This window comes from Schistocerca americana, chromosome X, assembly GCF_021461395.2.
Source record: "Schistocerca americana isolate TAMUIC-IGC-003095 chromosome X, iqSchAmer2.1, whole genome shotgun sequence".
In the NCBI taxonomy this organism is placed as follows: Eukaryota; Metazoa; Arthropoda; class Insecta; order Orthoptera; family Acrididae; genus Schistocerca; species Schistocerca americana.
Window position 1 is genome coordinate 412,808,551 of NC_060130.1, and position 23,960 is coordinate 412,832,510.

The following is a 23,960-nucleotide window of genomic DNA, read 5'->3' on the forward strand; positions in this document are numbered from 1 at the left end:
CGTCAGTGATTGTGTGGCGGGCCTTCTTCGTCTCCCTCAAAGGCGCATTTGTATTGCTACGAAGTCTTTAGTCTGGAACAACCAGACCAGGATAATTTGCTTCGCGCTATACTCGCGACATTATCACCACCACGACGGGACGTTGAAGCAACCAGCCATCGCCTCCGGTACGCCAGATCGTGTTCTTGCAGTTAAGAAGACAGTTTGCTAATGTATGTCCGCAGCACCGGCAGATTAGGGAATTTTGCTAGGTAATAATCAGAGCTCAGCAGAGCGCGCCTGTTTGTCTTTTCGAACTTTGTTCTGTCTTGGGTGTTCATTGTCTGAGTTCTCGCTACTGTAGCAGCAATTAATGTTGGGTTGGCTGGGTGTTGCTCTTAATATTTGAGTTGCAAGGTTCAAATGGCTCTGAGCACTATGGGACTTAACATCTTAGGTCATCAGTCCCTAGAACTTAGAACTACTTAAACCTAACTAACCTAAGGACATCACACACATCCATGCCCGAGTCAGGATTCGAACCTGCGACCATAGCAGTCCTGCGGTTCCGGACTGCAGCGCCTAGAACCGCACGGCCACCGCGGCCGGCTGAGTTGCAAGGAATTGGCTCCACATACCACTTCGTCATAAATGTCACAATCTAGTTTATGGACAACTTCATCTTCACAGCATTTATTTGACTATCCAATTTGATGTATTGTAAATGTTTCGTGTGTTTTGTTTATTATTTTGAGTTTAGTCATAAATCAAATTGTTATTTTGGACAGAACTTTTATTCTGTTAATCGGTAGAGCAACCCTTTCGTTTCTCACTACGTTAATGAAACTTTCCTTTACTTAATTAATTTCTATTAAATTAAATTATTGCTGGTGCCCAACTCTCTTCTACTCTACTTGCAGGGTCGATTACAGTCAGTTCGTGTTTCTTCTTAATCCATGTGCAACAGCAAAAGTCGGAGTTAAAAAAGGGGGGTGGGGGCTTAGAGCATCATTTCCATATGAAGATTCTAGAAGAATGTAGTGTTAAATACACTGCTAGCCCCAGCACCTTGCAGCTATTAGGTACAAAGAATGCGCCAACCTGTCTAATCTTGCACATGGCAATGATGGGTAGCAGAGTGAGCAGTGTGCTGGGTGATTGGGAATAGAAGCATGTGTGTGTTGCATGAGAGAAGATTCAAAATGACAGGTGTTTGCTCTAGATGTATTAATAACGTACGAATTCCTGCATCTCCAGTCATCTTGAGATGTCCTCCATGGCAGAGGGTCATGCACTCTGGTATACACGCGTGTCCTCAACTGTGGCTGCAGTTGCGGTGGTAGTTATCGCTAGTCTCTGAGCATTGACGACAGCGGCGCACTTTGTGTGAACATCAGGACAAGAGTGTGCAGGATGTGTGTGTGTCCCAGTGGTCTCTAACATCTAGCCATGACAACTACTGCTATGGAGTGGATCATGGTTTCAGTGTGTCATGTTTGGTGCTTCTCAATACATTTTAGTATACTCTGTCTTGCAGAGGTAGTTATTGTGGTTGTCTCTATTCCATCATGTGATAGGCCCTTCCTCCTTTCGAATGTAGTGGAGAGAACCGATTTAGGAATTTTATAGTGCTTTAAAAACTGAATCGCCACGTCAAATACCCAACTGGTAGTTATCTGTGACATCTAGTCATGACAGCTTATTACTACGGGTTGCATTGCGGCTTAAGTGCGTCGTATTCAGTGCTTCGCAATATGTTGAAGTGGACCCTGTCTTGCAGTGGTATTTGTTGTTGTTGTTGTTGTTGTCGTCGTCTCTATCCTATCATTCAGTAGGCCTTTCTCCTCCTTCTGAATGCAGTGGAGAGAACCAGCGAAGGATTATATAGTGCTTTAGAAATCCAGTCACAACATCAAATTGGTGATTGATCAATTTATTGTTTCCAATAGTGGTATTACGAGCACACTTCTGTCCTGCCCCTCCATAGATTCTCACCAAATGGCCACTCAGCTGAGTCTTTTTCCCGCCAATTTCCAGGTGGGGAGGGGAGAGGGGTTCCCAGAGGGGAGGGGTTAATTAATTGATCAATTTAATTAATCAGTCAACCAAATTGATATCAAAAGTGTGTTCGTATTGGCGAGGGGAGTTCCCAGAGGGGCGAGGGAGGAGGAGAGGGTGAGGTGGGGGTTTCTTGGAAAACCACTTCACTGAACAATAGGTTAAAAACTTTCAAGTAAAAGGACTGATTATCCTACAGAACAATAAATTAAGGACCTTTCAATCAAAAGAGAACAATAGGTATGCCTCTGAATGTATGCTTCCTCATGAAGTAGGTAAGCTGGACTAACAAATTATGCTGATACCCGCTTTGTCCCACTGCTGGTGATAATGAGCAAATAACAAACTCTGATCACGAGAAGGCAGAAGGCTGATAGCTTAAAGGAAATTCAGCATTGGTAAAGAGCAAATTATGAGAAAGAAATGACTTGATTGGCAAATACGAGGTATGTCCACAAAGTAAGATCCCTTTGGTTATATAAAACAAACGTGTACAGATACAGAAAAATATTTATTGTAAAAAAAATCTACATCTGTTAAACTACTTTTCTATATAACTTCCGTAATTTTGTAGGCACTTGTCATAGCATGGCACAAGTTTGTGTACGCCTTCTTTATAGAAAGTTGCCGCCTGTGTATTCAACCATGTGGTAACATGTTCTTTCAGCTCATTATCATCGTTGAAGTGTTGACCAAGGACAGATTTTAGGTGTAAGAAGAGATGAAAGTCGCTAGGAGCGAGGTCCAGGCTGTACAGTGGATGATCAAACGCGTCCCAGTGAAATTCCCGTAAGAGTTGTTTGCTCACATTCGCCATGTGAGGTCGGGCATTATCATGGAAAAAAACATGTTTTGACAGTAATCCTCAGCGCTTGTTCTGTATTGCGCGGCGCAATTTCTTAATGGTCTCGCAGTAATCATGTGCATTGATTGATTGGCTTTGTGGTAAGAAATCAATCAGCAAAATGCCTTTTCTGTCCCAAAAACCGGTGCCCATGACTTTTCGAGGTGTCAAGATTTGCTTTGGCTTAACTTAATGAAGTGTGCCTCCATTCCACTGATTGCAATTTTGTTTCAGGGGTGTCGTGCAATATCCAACTTTCATCCCCCGCGACTATCTGAGAAAGAAAACCATCGCCTTTTTCATTTTAGCGTGTCAAAAACTGAAGTGCACAGCCCATCCGTTGTTTTTTGTGTTGTTCAGTAAGAACAGTTTCCGAAATTTCAGTTTTTCAGTAACAATTTCATAAATTAGTGATCGTGAGGTTTGTGTACTTCCATAGGAAGGACACTAAGTGTAAACTTATGGTTTGCTTAATATTCTCTTCAGTTGTGTGAACCAGTTCATCAGTAACCACATACAGGCGTCCACTTTGTTCTGCATCTTGCACTTGATCATGTCCTTCATTGAACAGTCTGACCCATCTTCTAACCATTGAATCACTCATAGCATTTTGTCCATAAATCTCACAGACTTGTCGATGAATTTCCTCTGGTTTAACTTTCTTTGCATTTAGAAAACAAATCACAGATCTGATTTCACACGCGTTGCCATTTTCAATTACGGCCGAAATTATAAATGCTGTGCTAGTATTAGTCTTAGTCATAGGAAAGGGGAATTTTGTTAAAATTCAGTATAGGCGCGCTTGGGCGATGAAGCCTGGGGCCGCTGGCAGTGTGTGGTAATAGCAGCTAGTAGGCCAGATAGAGTACACAGGGCGCAGAGCTGCGATGGCGTTATTCCATGCACGATTTGTTTTGAGTGGTACAACAACAAGGCAGGAAACCGCAGCGTTGCTTGAAGTTATTGCGAGGTATGAGGCGAGGCAGTAGGCCAGAGCTGGGAATGGTGATGTGCAAATGGATGACGTATGGAAATTTAACCTTGACATAGTTTCTGTCTCTCTCTCTGACACTACGTCAGAAGGGAGGGGAAAATCAGTATAAATAGTCAGGCACTTTTAGCTTGAAGGCTGTGCCAGGTCAGTCAAGAGTCGGGTCGGACCTGTGCTGGTCTACGCTCATAGGGGCCAGTCTGGCGGTGATGTAAATATTCTATGTAAATCTCTTCTTTCTTTCTATGTACTTGTTCGGGCTGTATTCCACCTCCGGGGATACAACACTGGGGCAGGACGGAATGGCACCCAGGTACTTGGAGATTGCACGGTCTGCCTGAAGGAGGGCACTGACAGTGGTCTGCAGTGGGTCCAGGACGGGCCACATTTGCTTCCCACCTGGCGTACCGGGGTCTGGGCGACGCGTGCGCTGCAGGAGGCACAGCAGCGCCAGAGTCGGCGGCGGGTGTTGACGTCCGGCAAGCACCACTAGCGGGAAGTTGTGGCACGGCGTCCAGGAGGGCGCGGGTTCGAGTCTGGTCCTGTCCTGGGAGCAGCGGCGGCCCGAGGGCCACAGGTAAACAGTACATCCACTTTCGTCCCATGGTCGGACAAAGCAGGCCAAACAGGGCAGAGGGCGGTGAGGACCAGGGACTTCTAACAGTCTCAGGAATCGCGAGGAGCTTCGTGGCGCAAGACGCGACGCATCGATAAGTGGCGACCGAGCGGGCGCGGCTGACTACCAGCTGAGCAGCCTTGGTGACGGAGCAGTGGTGTCAGCGTACCAGGAGTTGCTGAGTTGGCTGGACTCGCGGAACAGCGCTGCAGGCAGACACCAACACTGCGCTGCATCCATCGTAGTACTGTAACTTATGTGAATAAAGAAATGCTTCCAAATACTGCTGTATCACTCTGCACTGCCCCTTGACGCTATTGAACTTGCTTGGACTGCTGACGAAAGGCGGCGCTGTGGGTCTCGGCTTCAGCTTGGTCATCTGGAGTCTTGGGTTCCACCATCGACACCCTGCAACAGTGATGTCAGAAGTGGTGCAGGTTATAACACTGGTACCAGGTTTCCACTCCCACATCTTATGTAGAGCAAGTAGCGTTGAGGTGTGCCTGTGTAGAGGGGTAGTTGAGGTGTTTGGTTGTGTTTGTGATTGGTGGTCGTACACTTCTTGTTATGTATTGTCGTTTGGGAAGTGTTTGTTCATACCAGTATAGGGAGGAAATCAGGACTGTCACCTGTGCACGAGCACAATGGGGATGGGTGACTGACGTTTGATTTATTGTGTATGTGTCATTTTTTTGTGTTTTAAGCTGTTAAGTGTCAATTAGGATGGACTTTTTGAAGGTATCTTTTGTAAGGCCAGAGGAGCCTGTAGAATTATCTGAATTCAGGGGAAATGGGGGACATGACAACACAGCGCCTAAGCGATGTAATTTTTGTAACCTGTCAGGTCACGGATTACCGTGTACAAAGTGGGTGCCAAGAGTTGTTTTATATGTAACAGATTTGGACATTTGGTAAGCAATTGTTCAGAATGTAGATGGGCGATGATTCGCCTCAAGAACTAAGTTTCAGGTGTAGAAGGGTGGAATTAACACTAACAGTAGAGCTATAACCAAGAATGGTGGAAACACATCAAGCAGTGGAGGCTGCGGCAGTGACTACAGCGGAAGCTGTAGCCGCTCTAACTGAGAAAATTTGGGTATTGTCGGAGGCAAGGATAAATGACAAAGAAAAATATGAAGAATTAGCAGAGAGATTTGAGGCATGGCGAGTAGGGGAAGGGACGTCGACTGAAAGGAAATTGCAGGTCGGGGAGTGTCATAGACCGTTTGACCCGGCATTGATTAACCCTTTTTCAGGTAAAACGATGGTGGATGTGTCGGTGTTGCTTAATGACATTATCACAATGGCTGAGGCCAATGGGTGGACGGATGTTGTAATGTTGAGAGTGGCGAAGTTACACCTGATAGTGGATGAGAATGGAGAATCCCAGTGATCTCGCGGTGGCTCTAAAGATTGCCACATACTTGGAGGCGGTAGATTATGTGACGAAGCAAAGGGTAGAGCATAAAGTTCTGGCAGTGGAAATTAAGTGTTTTTGTTGTGACCAGGTATGGCATATTAGGAGGTTGTGTCAGCATCAGTTGCGGTGTTACTCATATGGGGAAATGGGTCACCGAGCAGTGAACTGCAGGAGTAAAAGAAGGGGGGAACCTTGCGACAGCAGCCGTTAAACGAGAAATGGACCACTTCAACTGTTGGAGGGCGGTCCCAGTGAAATTAGGTAATGCGCTTGTAGGTACACAGATAGAATGCTGCTTATTAGGCTTGGCGAACGGAAGGGAACAGAGGTTTCTGGTTGACATGGGGGGCACGTGTGTCTGTTATTAGTCTAGTCCTGGTTAGCAGGAGAAGGCTTGAGCCCCCACGTTATAGGTTATGTGGGGTGGGGGATGATAAAGTGGAGTCATTGGGTATGATGGCACTTCAATTTGTGATTGCAGGAACTAAGTTTAGTGAGCAGGTAGAGGTGGGTGATTCTAGGACTGGACTTTGACAAACATTGCGCGAAGATAGATCTTTGGCAAAAAACAGTGGAACTCAGTGGAACAAAGTTTTGCATGGGGGAAACGGTTGCAAATGGACGAATGTTGCAAGGCGCACTTAACGCGAAGGGGATGCCAGCTAAATTGTGAACGGATTCATTAAAGGTCGATCAGCAGGATAACATACTGGCAGGTACAGGGAAGGTAGTCTGGGTTTCGATAAATATGGACTTACCACAGGAGACGTTGTGCATGGTGGAGCCACTCTGGAGTAATGAGGAGTTGGATAATGTGCACTGTTTTGTGCGGAGGAATTTAGCTCACGCAGGTTATGTAGAAGGAGATTATAGGGTTCCTGTAAGTGTAGATAACTTCGGCATAGCGGTTTTTAGCTTGTTGAAAGGGTTGTTATTGGCCACATTGGGAGTTTTTGATGAAGATGACCTCGATAGGGAGGATTTAGAGGAGAGCCATAAGCAAAACGTCGATGCATCGTAATTGAGGGGCAAATTACAGCATTTGCAGGGAGACAACAGGGTCGCATTGGAGGAATTGTTATTGACATTTAGCGATTTATTCGGAAGGGAGGGTAGGATACCATCAACACTGATTACAAAGCATCACATACCAATGTAGGATAATACACCAGTGTTTAGGAAACCATATAGGGTAGCAAGTCATATGCAACCGCTACTAGAGGAGTTTATAGAACAGCAACTACGGGATGGAATCATAAGAGCATAGCGATAGTCCGTATGCGAGCACTGTAGTTTTCGTACCTAAGAAGTTGGTGAATGGTACAACGAAATATAGGTTTTGTTGTGATTATAGGGTTTCTGAATGCGAAAACCATTTTGGACGCATATCTGATTTCGAATATCATGGACACCTTGGACAATCTGGGACAATGTAAGTATTTTACAATGATGGATTTACAGAGCGGATACCACCAGTTGGAAGTAGCGCCAGAGGATAGGGCAAAGACAGCTTTTACTGTTCCTGAGGGACACTATCAGTATCTACGTATGCCGTCCAGGTTGAAAAATGCACCGGACACTTTTCAGCGATTATTAGATGGGGTTTTAAGGGGATTGAAACCAAAGGCATGTATGGTTTACCGGGATGACATTTTAGTATTTTCGAAGGATATACCAGAACATGTATCGCATTTAAAAGAAGTCCTCAGAAGATTGCGGTTGGCACATTTAACATTAAGTTTAAGAAAGTGTAATTTTGCGCCAAAGCAGGTCAGATATTTAGGTCATGTAATCAGTGAACAAGGGATTCAAACCGATCCTTGGTTAACAGAGGCAGCTCAAAATTTTCCAACACCATATACAATGAAGCAATTACAATCATATATTGGGTTATGTTCATATTATTATATTTTGTAAAGGATTTTGCTGAAATATCTGAGTCATTAACAAAGCTTATAAAGAAAGGGGTTAAATTTCAATTGAAGGAGGAATGCCAGCCAGCTTTTGATGAATTAAAAATGAGATTAGTTTCGGGTCCGGTGTTGGTGTTTCCGAATTTTGAAGAAGATCTTATCATGTGACACCTCAAACAGCGCAGCAGGATGTGTTCTGGGTCAAATGGTAAAGTGACAGGAGCATCCGGTGGCGTATGCTTCTAGACAGTTAAGTACGGCAGAGCGGAATTATTCCACAACGGGAAAGGAGATGTTGGCTATAATATATGGAGTAATGTATTTTCGTTGTTACCTTTATGGTAGGAAGTTTAATGTCATGACAGATCATGCGGCATTGAGATGGTTACTGGGACTCAAGGATCCTCCTAGTCAGTTAACACGGTGGGCTCTAAAATTAAGTGAGTTTGACTTTGAAGTAATTCATAAGCCAGGGAAGAAACATGGGAATGCAGATGCATTAAGTCACAAGTTAGACGCATTAGAAGTAATAGGTAAGAGTGTCGCAGAATGGCAAAGGGCACAAGCAGAGCATGAGGAGTGCCAGGGTTTTAGAACTCAACCACAATTCATTGTGGAGGGAAATTCGTTGTGTAGAGTTACCAGATGTGGACCACGGATAGTGGTACCAAAGAGTTTGAGAGAGGAAGTCTTAAAGCAGGCCCATGATCATGTGCTTTCAGGGCATGGAGATTGTCGAGCAATGGAAAGATGAGTAGCAGAAAGAGTTTGGTGTTGCACTCGGAGAAGGGATATGGAACAATACGTAGCAAATTGTGTACCATGTGCGCAGCGAGTGGATGTGACGCATGCAAGAATTCCATTGCAATGGTTACCAGAGGCTGCGAAAGCTTTCGAGTTTATCAGGCTAGAAGGCTGCGGGCCATATAACAAAACACCAGCAGGGAGTAGTTACGTTTTAACTATAATTGATCGCTTTTCGCGGTTTCTTGCCGTGGACACAATACCAGACCAACAGCAAGTAAGGTAGCACAAGCTTTAGTCAATAACTGGTTAGTGAAGTTTGGGTTGCCTGATATCATAATTATGGATCAGGGAACGAAATTCATGTCCGAATTAATGACACAGTTGTGTCGGTTATTGAGAATTAAAAAATCATGGACCAGTCCATTTCATCCGCAGGTGAATAGGAGAACGGAGCAAGTACATAAGACAATTTCAAAAATGCTAAGTTATTAAGTGAATGGAAACGATGACAACTGGGACATTTATCTTCCGTACATGGTATCGAGTAATAACACCAAAATACATTCGGGGGTCGGAATGTCACCATTCGAGATGGTATATGGAAGAAATATGCGATCACCGTTTGACGTTCTATGTCCGAAATCGGAAGCTAAAGGGGACACAGTGAGGAAATTTGCACGAACAATACAGGGAGTCTGGAAGAGGGTACAGAAGGCCAATACAAAAGTGTTGGAAAGGCAGGAAGAACAGAATAAGAGGTTGGGACCTTTACCACAGTCTGCAGCAGGTCCAGGATGGTGTACCAGCATCCGGGCTGAGGCATGTGCTGCAGGATCTGCAGCAGCACCAGAGTCGGCGGCGGGTGTTGCCATCCGGCAAGCGCCACTAGTGGCAAGTTGCGGCACGGCGTCCAGGAGGGTGTGGGTTTGAGTCCCGTCCTGTCCTGGGAGCAGCGGCAGCCTGAGGGCCATGGGTAACCAGTACATGCACTTTCGTCTCATGGTCAGACAGAGCAGGCCAAGCAGAGCTGTAGGCGGCGAGGACCAGGGACTGTAGCAGTCTCAGGAATTGTGAGCAGCTACACAGGAAGACGCGACGCATCAACAATTGGCGACTGGGCGGACGCAGATGACTCCCAGCTGAGCGGCCTTGATGATGGAGCAGCGGTGTCAGCATACCAGGGTTGCTGAGCTGGCTGGACTCATGGAACAGCGCTGTGGGCGGCACTCTTACACTGCACTACACCCATTGTAGTACTGTAACTTACGTGAATAAAGAAACGCTTTTGAATACTGCTGTATCACTCTGCACTGCCTCTTGACGCTATTGAACTTGCTCAGCCTCCTGACGAAAAGTGGCGCGGTGGTTCCCGGCTTCAGCTCATCCATCTGGAGTCCTGGGTTCGACCATCGACGCCCCGCAACATAAAGAAGCACTCCAAGCACACGTCGGCAGCAGCGATCTGAAAATGGCATATATGTCTTCTCCTTGAGTCAGAGTAACTGCCATGCATGCTTGGAACTGCGATCGTAGTGCTGCCGCGGATAGAAATAGAAACGGAACGTAATTGTGGACGATCCTCGTATTAAGTGAACTGCGAAATATGAAAACACGTCTTAAGTCTAAGATTGATCTTAAGTAGGTGAAGAATGTGACAATAACGTTAATAATGAGGGAAGAACTGTTTGTTTGAAGTTCTTAGTTGGGTATGACCAACCATACAGTACACATAATCCCTGGAAAGTCCCATTCTCTCCATTTGTTAACGTTTTGAAATTATGAATTAGGAAACTATTTACTTTTATTCTGAGGAAATAAAAAAAATTTTGGTAAAAGTCGTCTAATATTAGGCCACTTTCAGTAAAACTAATACAGTGGAGCATGCATAAAATTGTACAAACTCCTTCCACGTTTTTGCATGAACCTTTTTGTAATATGAGGTGTTTATTGGCAATATGATCCATTACAGTATCTGTAGTAGTACATGTATGTAGTCTCTCTCTCTCTCTCTCTCTCTCCCTCTCCCTCTCCCTCTCCCTCTCCCTCTCCCTCTCCCTCTCCCTCTCCCTCTCCCTCTCCCTCTCCCTCTCCCTCTCCCTCTCCCTCTCCCTCTCCCTCCCCCCCTCTCCCTCTCCCTCTCCCTCTCTCTCCCTCCCCCCCCCTCTCTCCCTCTCTCTCTCTGTGTGTGTGTGTGTGTGTGTGTGTGTGTGTGTGTGTGTGTGTGTGTGCGCGTGCGTGCGCGAGAGAAGGAAGAGGATGAAATCTGGTGCAGACTCATGAGTCCAGTAATGGAGTACTTTTTGCTTCTAAAAAACGAGGTAGAGGTTTTTATTCTTTTATCTTGTGCAAATAGCTGAGAGTATGTTGAATTCTAGGCTATGTAGTTCAGTAATGGCGTAAAAAAAAAGGCCCTTCGTTTGCAAAAAATTAAGTAGAAGATTTTATTTTTGTGTCATGCGTATGTAGTTGAGATGATGTAGAATCCAAGGCTTCGACCTTCGAAACCCTCAGGACAACTTTCTGTACGTAAAAAACCAAATAAATTTTGACACTTTTTGGGATTTTCACCTATTACTCGGAAACTGCAATTAGATGTCAAAGTTCGTTCATTTTTACCAACTTGGCTAAAAGGTGGTTCCAATGCAAGGTACTCAAAAACAGCTACTCTAAATAAAAAAATGTAGAGTTATCAAAGTTGTTGAGTATGAAATTTCATGTTACAAAAGTATTTGTTTCTTCAGTTTTAGATACTATTAAGCGTTTGTACACTTCAAGGCCAAAATAATTCCTCTTTTTTAAGTCAGAATTATTCAATGAAATCAATTTCTCAGTGGGAACGTAGTTTTCTAATGGGCACATGTGTGTTTTCTATATATATCTTTTTAATTGTCTTCATTCAAGTGTATTTTTATTAATTTTTATCAATGTCCTAATTAGTAAGAGTGGGTTGCTAAAATGAAAACCAACTACATATTAATGGCCAGTTTGTATTTACATATGAGTAGGCCTAATATAAAAATTTGTACAATTCAAAAAATAAAAGAAAATGACGATATTTAAAAATCATAATTTAAATATGACACACATTTTATCAAATTTCAGTTCCATTGAGGTTATTTGGGAGACTGTCGCTGGTCCTGGTCTGTTATGGGGAGCAACAATTCCTCAGTTATTTTCATGTCATTTTCTTTGAACTCAGTGTCCTGAAAGATGTAATATGACAATATCATGTCAACCAATGTGTGAGCTTTTACCGCTTGCGTGTACACATGCCCACTCAAAACTTTATTCAAACTATTTTCAGCTAATATTGTGGACTGTAAGTCTCTCAAGCCTACCATTGTTCTACTGAAGCACCTTGGTAAGGACTTTAGAAGGTGAAACCACCTAATTGTACAATGACATCTCCTAAATCACCGCCTTTACTTCTTACAGTATCCATTGCTTTCAGATAAAGTGTCTGATCGAAACTGACAAAATACCAGCTTTGATCATGTTTTATGCATTTTTTTCAGTGATGTTAGAAGAGATGTACATATTGTGTTGCTCAAGGTGGGAGGATAATTTAATAATGGGAGGCACATTATTTTGAACTAAGAAACTCTCAGTGATTTGTGGCTCTGTCTGTGAATCTTTTCCACTCTGGCATGGTAGTGAATCTCTTCCACTTCTCATAAAGTCACAGAATCTCATATCTAGAGAGGGGTACCTTCAAGCACTCAGGGTCGTCGAAACTGAAATCCTTTATAATAATACTGTTTAAGCTAATATAATTTGCTTTTTGATACGTGATCCACTGAGGTACACCAACTGTGGACAAAAATTCAGAAAGTGAATGTTTTCTTTCCTGATCAATGTTCTTGTCAGACTCTATAGCTGTGTAGGAAGTGATTGTGATTTCTCCCATGGAATAGAAAGTAATGTTTGTTTTGTAAATAAAACTGCCTTTTCTTGTTGCAACTTATTTTTCCCAGGCGCGTTTTGCCTTTTTCTTACTATAAGGCAATTTCAGTGGGATCTAGAACGGTACAGTCTTGTTATTTTTAGATTATCAGACAGTTCACTTAGCGTTTTTTTGTGTAAATAAATAATTACTTACAATTTGTTGGCATATGCGTTTCCTCTTAATTGGTCTGCAGGTCGCACTACCACTTCATTTCCGAAATTTTGTATTCCGAACTTTTTCTTTCACATTGTTCACCATGTTTCTCCTTCTTCTTTGTGATGCACTATTATTCTTTTGCCACTAGTTATAGCTATTTGTTCGAACACTGTGCCTTTAACGATGTAAACATTGTGAGTTCATTATGCGTTTCCTCCTGTTTGGTTTCCTTACATACATGTTGCCAACCTAACGAAGTATATGTTGAAAACTAATGTCTATTCATGATGTTTATATTTCTGTTTGTGTTTGTGTTTGTGTGTGTGTGTGTGTGCGCGCGCGCGTGTGCGTGTTTTTATGTGTGTGAGAGAGAGAGAGAGAGAGAGAGAGAGAGAGAGAGAGAATGAGCTGAAGGATGAAAATGGTTTTATTTTTAGTGTGTGTGTGTGTGTGGGGGGGGGGGGGGGAGTGGAGGGGGCGAGGTTGGTGGTTTGAGTTGTATAGTGTTGAATATGTTATAGAGTTAGAGAGTGGTTGAAAGCTTTGGTGATAAGCTGATTCGAGTTTCGATGTAAATGTTCTGTGGAGGTGTTCATGGCCAAGTGAGTGAACAGTTGTTGGTTGGTGTTATTATTATATTACTATTATGATAATCTTCTTTTGGAGTTTTATTCTATTATTTTATCTATTAGTGTAAACAATGAATTGTTTACAAACTGCCTATTGGCTTCTGTCTCGGGTTCTTCGGCCGACGTTCATCTAATGATTTTTCTGACGTTTCGACAGCACGAGTGGCTGGCATTGTCAAAGTTTCACCCTCCATTGCCGGTGGTGAACTGGAGGCGAGCTCGCGGCCGCAGACTATATGTACCTGGCGCGCCAACGTCCGAGGGCTTCTCCGCGGTCATTTCCGGTGCGGTTCTCCTCTTGCTACCTGCGGCGGTCGTTCGCTGCAGTACCTTAAGGCTTTCTTCTTTCTTGTTGAAACTGTTCGCGTGTTTTTGGATTTCTACAGCTTCTCTGAACAAGCGCATGTGATAGTGCTTCTCTACAGCCAGAATTTCCGTGTCGGCGAATTTTATTACATGGTCGGTCTCATTCAGTGCGTGCTCTGCCACGGCCGATTTCTCCACCTGCCCCAACCTGCAATGTCGCTTATGCTCTTTGATCCTGGTGTTAATTGATCGTCCAGTCATTCCGACATAAACTTTTCCGCATGTGCATGGTATACGGTATATTCCCGACATTGCAAGTGGGTCTCTCTTCTCCTTCGCCGATCTAAGACACACTTTGATCTTCCTTGTCGGTTTGAAAATCGTCTTTACGCCGTGTTTGCGCAATATACGGCCGATTCTGTCCGTCACTCTGGGAATGTATGGCAGAAAGGCCGTACCCGACATTTCTTTTTCTGGTTCCTTACTTCGCCGAGTGTTTGGCTCTGTTACACTTCTAATGTAATTTGTGGAGTACCCATTGCTCCGCAGAACAGTTTCCAGGTGCTGCATTTCTCGTTTGAGGTGTTGAGGCTCACATATTCGTCCTGCTCTCGTTACGAGCGTACTAATCATGCCTCTTTTCTGGCTCGGGTGGTGGTTTGACAGATTGTGCAGGTATCGGTCCGTGTGTGTCGGTTTCAGATACACGCTGTGTCCCAGGTTTTCGCCGTCCCTTGTGACCAGCACATCTAGAAATGGCAGTTTCTTGTCCTTTTCTACTTCCATGGTAAATGTTATGTTGGCATGGAGGCTGCTCAAGTGTCTCAGGAATTCATCGAGCTGTTCTTCACCATGGCTCCACACCACGAAAGTATCATCGACGTACCTGTACCACACCTTAGGTTTGCAAGTCGCCGAGTCCAGTGCCTGTGCTTCGAATTGTTCCATGAAGAAGTTGGCCACCACTGGACTGAGAGGACTACCCATGGCTACACGTTCCAGCTGTTCGTAGAAATCGCCATTCCACGTGAAATGCCTCGTGGTGAGACATGCATGGAAGAGCTTTTTGATGTCTTGCGGGAACATGGAACCGATGTGCTCCAGAGCGTCACTGAGTGGCACTTTCGTAAATAACGAAACAACATCAAAACTGACCAGGATGTCGTTTGGCGCAAGTTTCAGTTTCTTCAGCTTCTCAATGAAATGTCCTGAGTCCTTAATGTATGTGTCGGTCTTCCCCACGTGTGGCTGGAGCAGAGAGGCCAAGTGTTTCGCCAGTTTATACGTTGGTGAGCCAGGAGCACTAACGATCGGTCTCAGTGGAACGTTGTTCTTATGGATCTTGGGTAATCCATACAGCCGAGGCGGTAGGCTTCAGTGTTGCGCAGGTTTCTCTGTATGTCCGCCGGCAGAGAAAACGCCTTGATTAATCGATTCGTATTCCGAGTGATACGCTGCGTCGGTTCTGCGCTTAGTTTTCGGTACGTCGTCTGATCTAATAGGTCTCGGATCTTTTGCTCATAATCTTCGGTATTCATTACGACGGTCGCATTCCCCTTATCGGCAGGCAGTACCAATATACTCTTGTCGGCGTTGAGATTCTTAATGGCTTGTACCTCTTCTTTCTTCAGGTTGCAAGCTGGTGGTTTTGCTCGGCGCAGTATCCTGGCTGTTTCAGTGCGTATTTCCTCTGCCCTTTCACAAGGAAGGGTCCGAATGGCTGCTTCGGTGTTGGCAATGATGTCCTCCATAGGTATAGTTCTCGGGATGATGTCCTATGTGTCTGCCATCACAAGTGTTACACTGTAGTTGATATATACGTGCTTTCTGGTATATGTGTCTGTTTCTTCTCAATTTGGGGTGTATTTTTGTATAGAATTGTCTGTTGTGTACGCTGTGTTTATTCCCTGTCTTTCGAAAATGTTGGTGATTTTATGTGTGAGCTTGTGTTCGTATGTCATTGTGTACCATTCTGTATTTTCCCTCATATTTTTCTGATTATTCTGTGTAGTTGTTACAGCACTGAGTGTTGGTGTTTGATTCTGTTGTGCCAGAAATTTGTGGTAAGTTCCTATGGGACCAAACTGCAGAGGTCATCGGTCCCTAGGCTTGCACATTACTTAATCCAACTTAAACTAACTTACACTAGGGACAACACACACACGCATGCCCAGGGGAGGACTCGAACCTCTGACGGGGAGAGCTGCGAGAACCGTGGCAAGGTGCCCGAGACTACACGGCTGTTGTGCTATTGTCTGTGGTTTGGTGCTTTCTGCTTTTATTTTACTTTTAATTTTGTTTTGTAGCTTTGTGACTATGTTACTATTTTAAACATTGTATTGTACTATCTGAATTATTATGCCTAGTTCTTTTTGGTAGTTTCCTTTGGTGAGTTGAACTGTGTTGAGTTTATGTAGCATGTGGCAAAGTGCTGCTTGTTTTTGTGGGTGTGGTTGGTTTGAGGATTGGGGAATGATAATGACCATTGCTGTGGTGTTATGGTAAATTCCAAATATATGGTTATTGTTTTGTTTTTTGATTGTTATATCCAGAAAGTTAATTTGGTTGTTATGTTCTATTTAAAATGCGAATTTTAGATTTTTTGTACCTTGTATGTAATTTTTCATTTTTTGTTTGTGGTTTGTCAATAAGCAAAGGATGCCATCTGTATGCCTGAACCAATATAATATATTGTATTCCTTTGCCACTATTTTTTGTGACAATTATCCCTTAAATATGGTTTACAAAAATATTTTCTAAGGCTCCTGAAACTGGGTACCCCATTAGTAATCCATCTTTTTGTAAATAAAATTCATTATTGAATTGGAAGTAATTTTGTTCTGTTGTGAGCTTTATTAATGTGCATATTTCATTAATCCATTCATCAAGGAGTCGACTATAGGTTTTCACGTTCTTATCTATAATTTCTATTGTTTCTGGTACTGGTATGTTGGAATATGTGCTTTCTGGATCAAATGAGAGGAGTGTTGCTGTGTCTGGGATTTTTGTATCTTTTATTTGTTGTATTAGCTGTGTAGTGATTTTAATGGTTCTGTCTTCTTGTACTTTGAAATTTTGAGTCAGTAATTTTAACATGTACCCTTCATATTTTTATGAGGGGGATTTTCTGAAATCCAGTTTTGGTCTCACAGGAAGATTTGGTTTGTGGGTTTTTGGTTGGCTTTGTACAAAAGGTGCAGTGTGTCAGCTTTCTTTTCTTTGTGTTATCCAGTATGATGTCTATATTTTTCAGTGTGTGTTTTACTTTTGTCTGGAATTTGTTTGTTGGGTCTGATTTCAATTTTGTAATGTTATTTTGTGAGATGAGTTCTTGTGTTTTTTTTTTCAATGTATTGTTCTTTGTCTGTGAGTACTACTGTGTTCCCCTTGTCTGCTTTGGAAATGATATTTCCATTTTGAAGTTTTCTCCTAAGTTTCCTGAATGTTGCAGATTCTTTTTTGTTGTTTTTGTGTTTTCATACTGGTTATTATATTACAAATTTCTGATTTTACTAGTTCTCTAGTTAGTCCAATGTTGAAACCATTGTTTTCATTCCTGCCTTCCCTTGTCAAAACGCTTTCTGATTCTGTAATTAGATTTTCTATGTAATCTTCATCTGTATCTGAATTTCTCCAATGGCTGTCTTTCTTTATGTTTAATTGTATGTCTGTAAGGTTCACTAATCTTGAGCAGAATTTGTGTATTTGTGTGTTTCTTTTTGTGTGTAAAGTTGTTGTGTTGTGACTGGAGTTCTTTGAGTTGGCTGATCTTTCTTCTATGAACTGTTTCCATTCTTTGTACATCAGTTTTTGTGTGCCTTTCGACCTTGTTAACTACACAGGAGAAAACTGCCATATTGCTAATGGTGTTTGCAAGTTGTAACTGTGTATGTTATAACTCATAGTGTAACTCGTGTTTTGTAGAGTATACCGATTTGATTTCGTATTTTAATTTTAACCACAATTTCTGAGCTACTTGGTGAGCTGTTTTTAATCTTTACATTGATATATTTACGTACAAGATCGTTACATTTGCATATGGTGTGCATTGTACAGTTTTATGGACTTTCAGGTGAAGTCTTCTGAATTTCTGGTATAAATCACATGAAACTGCCTGGAATGGTCTGAATAAGAAGTTTGTTTGCGTGACCACCCTGCACAGTATGCACAGAAATACTTGTTTTGTAAATGAAACCGCCTTTTCTTGCTGCAGGTTAATTTATTTTTTCCAGACGCGTTTCGCCTTTTTCTTACTCTAAGGCATCTTCAGCGGGATCTAGAACGATACATTTTTGTTATTTTTATATTATCAAACAGATCACGTTGCATCATTTTCGTCATGGCAGCGACAACAGCGACCGTTACGAAATTGTCTCGATTGAAAAACAGCCCACAGTTGCACAATTTTTTTTTCAACACAAACCACTGTTATCATAAAAGCATCTCATGACTCTGCAACTGTGGGCTGGTTTTCATTCGAGACAAGATCACATCTCGTTTTTTATGCAAATAAGTAATTACTTCCAGTTTGTTGGCATCTGCATCTTCTCTCATCTGGTCTGGAGGACGCACTACCACTACATTTCCGAAACATAAGCACAATTTTGTATTCTGAACTATTTCTTTCGCAATTTTCACCATGTTTCTCCTTCTTCTTTGTGGTGCACTACTATTCTTTTGCCACTAGTTATAGCGATTTGTTCGAACGCTGTGCTTTTAACGATGTAAATATTGTAAGTTCATTATGTGATTCCTACTGTTTGGTATGTTTACCTACCTGTTCCCAACCTACGAAGTATATTGCAATGGGACATCTTCCTCTAGCATTACGTTTCCTCAACAGTAGTTGTCGGTACCAGTATTATTTTTCGAATTTTGGACAGGTCAGTATCATCTCAGTTGCTTTTCTGAAAACTTCCATATAATTTCATATACAGTATGTTATACTGTGAGCCAAAATTTATGAAAATGAATTACCTTATAAAATATTTTAGTTTATTTATTTATTTAAGCCTACGATGTTATAATCGATAAATACTAGTTCTGAATGTATATTTAAAATTATTCTTTTTTAGAAACATTTGAAATTACGAATTATTTACACACTTAAAATTTCCTTTATTAATTATGCAATCCTACACTGTTAACTATGTTTATTTCCGGATTCATTTATCGAATAATAATCGGAATGAATAATGTGAGGAAAAATAGGAATCAGTTTCTTAAGAAAAATAGTAAACGCTTTGGATTATTGTTATTTCCGATTTCCGCAGAGCGAGAGAGTCATAAGCTTTCCTCTGATGTGTTCGGGCGCATACTGTACGTACAGGGCTCTTTCTAGGGGGTCCGCGGCGCTGTTTCACCAAATCGTGTAAAATAATGAGTAAAATTATTGACTAAATATGTGAAAATCAAATTCATTGTTTTTTTCGTGTGAAAAACTTGTGTACTTTTACTTAACGTCGTATTCCCAAGCAGCCTTTGCGGTTCCTAAGTGAGAACGCATACACAGTTTAGTGACGGAGAATGCGGCTTCTCTGATCAACTGTTTCGCAACGATACGGGGGTCGTTTGTGCGCCGGCTCACGGCGCTAGATGCGCTGAAACGTTGTACGCATGCGCGGAGCGAGCTTTGTCAACCAATCACAGTGCTCACAGGCAGTTTGCAGCCCCAGGCATCATTAAATGTTAAACTTGCTTTGTCAGTGCACTACCTATTTCGTAAGTCGATTTTCGACCAGTTTATTACTTCTAACATGGATCGGTGGCTGAAGTCAGGATCATTGAAGAAGGGTGCAGTTTCTCCATCACCTTCACAACAAGGGATGTTTCCAGTTGAAATGAATGAGGCGAGAGGACGACCAAAGGAAGAACAATCACAAGAAGCTCCACAGCCGGATTTATTATGTGAAAATGCTGCAAGTACTCCATTGGTTGCAATATCCTGTGGAAGTGGAATAAACAAGAAGAGGAAGTACAAAGAAAGCTATTTTTAAATGGGCTTTATGGAGACAAAGGACGGTAAAGCTCAGTGTGTAATTTGTGCGCGAGTCCTTCCGAACTGTTCAATGGTTCAAGTTAAATTGCGCCGTCATTTTAAAGGTACTCACCCGCATTTTTTCAAAAGGAAGAGTGCCAAACTAGCTGCTTCTCAGCATTGCATGAAAACTCGCGCAAAAAAAAAAAAAAATCAATGAAAACTCATTAAAAGCTTCATTCTTGGTTAGTTATTGAGTGGCAAAAACAGGCAAAGCTCATACTATTGCAGAAAATCTGATAAAGCCATGTGTTAATGATATTATTTCTTGAAACTTTCTGGCAGATTAAAACTGTGTGCCGGGTCGAGACTCGAACTCGGGACCTTTGCCTTTCACGAGCAAGTGCTCTACCATCTAAGCTACCCAAGCACGACTCATGTCCCGTCCTCACGGCCTTACTTCTGCCAGTACCTCGTCTCCTACCTTCCAAACTTAACAGAAGCTCTGCTGCGAATCTTGCAGAAGTAGCACTCCTGAAAGAAAGGATATTACGGAGACATGGCTTAGCCACAGCCTGAGGGATGTTTCCAGAATGAGAATTTTCACTCTGCATCGGAGTGTGCGCTGATATGAACATTGGGAACATGGCACTTGCATTAAAAACTTTCAGTTCCCATGGGTTTCGCTCTGAAATTTAAAGTTACTGTGCTCCTGACTGACTAGGGGTTCGCCATGGATTTTCGGCTGAAGAAGGGGTCCGCCAGCTGAAGATGTTGGGAAGCCCTGCTGTATGATACTAAATTGTGAAATATATTTAAGTAAAAAATTCTGCAACAACCACCTTCCAATTCATTTATTTAAAACCAACTGTGAGGGCCTGATGTAAGATTTTCAGCTTCAAGAATGAGACCCATAGACAAGAAGAACTGGAGCCATCTCATCATGACAAGCTAAGTAACCTTGAAAGTTTATTGTAATCTTCGCTCATGTCAAATCATCATAAAAGACTTTGCTTATTAATTACTTGGACTGGGCATTGTTTAATGTGGACAGTAGGTGGAAGAAGGGAGGAGTGGGGAGGTTACAGTATGTTGAAAACTAACGTCTGTTCATGATGTTTGTATCTGTGTGTGTGTGTGTGTGTGTGTGTGTGTGTGTGTGTGTGTGTGTGTGTGTGTGTGTGTGTTTGTGTGTGTACATATGAGAGAGAGAGAGAGAGAGAGAGAGAGAGAGAGAGAGAGAGAGAGTGTGTGTGTGAGCTGAAGAGTGTGTAGATGTTCTTTTTTTCTTTTCTTTTTTTTTTTCTTCAGAGAATCCCCCCCCCCCTTTACAAGTTTTCAGGATACATGTTAAAATTACTCTTTGAAAATTATCAAAGTACGAGAAGAAAGAACCATACTACTAATAATAATACCACCCAACACATATACACTCACTTGGCCATGAACCCTTCCACAGAACATTTAAATCAAAACTCAAATCAGCTTATCACCAAAGCTTTCAACCACTCAGTAACACCTATTACATTCATATTCAGCAGTCTACAACTCAAACCACTAATGTCCTTCCACCCCCACCTGTCTCCCCCCCCCCCACCCACCCACACTAAAAAAAAACAATACTCTTACGCTCAGACTCTCTCTCTCTCTCTCTCTCTCTCTCTCTCTCTCTCTCTCTCTCTCTCTGTGTGTCACACAGACGCGCGCGCGCGCGCGCGCACACACACACATATAAACTTCATGAATAGACGTTAGTTTTCAACATATACTTCATTAGGGTGACAACAAACCAAACAGGAGGAACAACGTAATGAACTCACAATATTTACGTCGTTAAAAGCACAGTGTTCGAACAAATAGCTATAACTAGTGGCAAAAGAATAATAGCGCATCAGAAAGAGAAGGAGAAATGTGGCGAATAGTGTGAAAGAAAAAGTTTGGAATATAAAATTTCGGAAATGAAGTGGTAGTGCGACCTCCAGACCAGATGAGAGGAAACACAGATGCCAACAAACTGTAAGTAATTACTTATTTACACAAAAGAAACGCGATGTCAGCTGTTTGGTAATCTAAAAATAACAAAACTATGTCGTTGTAGATCCCACTGAAAATGCCTCAGAGTAATAAAAAGGCGAAACGCGTCTGGGAAAATAAGTGGCAGCAAGAAAAGGCGGTATTATTTACAAAACAAGTATTTCTGTGCATGCTGCGGAGGATGGCCACACAAACAAACTTAGAACAGAAAGTATTCTACCTGTCAGTCGTGCATGTGTTAAAATCGACGTTACCAAAGATGCTGGATAAATCGTTCACTGGTTGTGTTAAGATGTTTAGGTCATGCAATCTACGACATCTTAAATAGGGAAGCTTTCATATATGGAGCTGCAAATCCAGTTGCACTAAAAGTGTTGACAGTAAGACCTGACCCGAATCTTTTGTACATGAATGTACTGAGCGCAATCAATAGTGAAGGTAGAAATGACCGTGGTCTTACTGCAAAAGCCACTGGATGTGACAAAGCATGAGCCATCTCACAAGAAATCGTTAGGTGGGGGATATTACAATGTACACTACTGGCCATTAAAATTGGTACACCAAGAAGAAATGCAGATGATAAACAGGAATTAATTGGACAAATATATTATACTAGAACTGACATGTGATTACATTTTCACGCAATTTGGATGCATTGATCCTGAGAAATCAGTACCCAGAACAACCACCTCTGGCCGTAATAACGGTCTTGATACACCTTGGCATTGAGCTTCAACATGATACCACAGTTCATCAAGAGTAGTGACTGGCGTATTGTGACGAGCTAGTTGCTTGGCCACCATTGACCAGACGTTTTCAATTGGCGAGAGATCTGGAGAATGTGCTGCCCAGGGCAGCAGTCGAACATTTTCTGTATCCAGAAAGGGCAATACAGGACCTGCAACATGCAGTCGTGTATTATCCCGCTGAAATGTAGGGTTTCGTAGGGGTTGAATGAAGGGTAGAGCCCCGGGTCGTAACATATCTAAAATGTAACGTCCACTGTTCAAAGTGCCGTCAATGCGAACAAGAGGTGACCAAGACGTGTAACCAATGGCACCCTATACCATCACGCCTGGTGATACGCCAATATGGCGATGATGAATATAGGCTTCCAACGTGCGTTCACCGCATTGTTGCCAAACACGGATGTGACCATAATGATCCTGTAAACAGGACCTGGATTCATCCGAAAAAAATGTTTTGCCATTCATGCACCCAGGTTCGTCGTTGAGTACACCATCGCAGGCACTCCTGTCTGTGATGCAGCATCAAGAGTAACCGCAGTCATGGTCTCCGAGCTGATAGTCATGCTGCTGCAAGCGACGTCGAACTGTTCGTGCAGATGGTTGTTGTCTTGCAAACGTCCCCATCTGTTGACTCAGGGATCGAGACGTGGCTGCACGATCCGTTACAGCCATGCGGATAAGATGCCTCTCATCTCGACTGCTAGTGATACGAGGCTGTTGGGATCCAGCACAGCATTCCGTATTACCCTACTGAACCCACCGATCCCATATTCTGCTAACAGTCGTTGGATCTCGACCAACGCGAGCAGCAGTGTCGCAATACGATAAACCGCAATCGCGATAGGCTTCAATCCGACCTTTATCGAAGTCGGAAACGTGATGGTACGCATTTTTCGTCCTTACACGAGGCATCACAACAACGATTCACCAGCAACGCCGGTCAACTGCTGTTTCTGTATGAGAAATCTGTTGGAAACTTTTCTCATGTGAGCGCTTTGTAGGTGTCGCCACTGGCACCAACCTTGTGTGAATGCTCTGAAAAGCTAATCATTTGCAAATCACAGCATCTTCTTCCTGTCGGTTAAATTTCACGTCTGTAGCACGTCATCTTCGTGGTGTAGCAATTTTAATGGCCAGTAGTGTATCGTAGACCTGTTTATGGATGTCCTCACAGAGTAAATCATCAGCAGGGCGTGTAATTCTCAGACGCTCTTCTCGTCGGTCTGCTGCTGTGATAGAAACTATCAGACAGAATCTTATAGCCTGTACTGTTGGAACACACTACTGTTCTTCTCTTACATCCGTCAACAGTAATTATTTCTTAACCGTACTTCCGGAAGAGTGGGTTTTTTATGGTGCTTACCTCTGCCTCCAACTATTCGTGATTTCGTCCTTCAACTCTTGCAAAGTAAACTGGCACTCTTCTGACAGTTCGATGTAGGAAGAAATTTCAATTGCTTCAATCTATCTGTGGATCTAGGACTTCCCTGTTTTCCTTCACTCTTGATTGTCCGTTAAAAATCCCTCTGACAAAACCTATGATACCGAGCATCTTTTGCGCAAAGGCCCCTCATCACGGATAGATTCCAACATTT

At 42.7% G+C, this 23,960-nt stretch overlaps 1 protein-coding gene across 3 annotated transcripts in view; it reads left to right on the forward strand.

Moving 5' to 3' along the window:
• LOC124556838 (constitutive coactivator of peroxisome proliferator-activated receptor gamma-like) overlaps positions 1–23,960 on the forward strand; it is a 721,776-nt gene that overhangs the window by 127,018 nt on the left and 570,798 nt on the right. The window contains exon 4 of one of the 3 annotated variants that reach the window (XR_006968706.1): positions 4,169–4,769. The exons of the other annotated variants lie outside the window; for them this stretch is intronic. The gene's annotated coding sequence lies outside the window, so the exon portion shown is untranslated. Of the gene's footprint in view, positions 1–4,168; positions 4,770–23,960 lie in introns of those variants that run through there. 3 annotated transcript variants of the gene reach the window in all.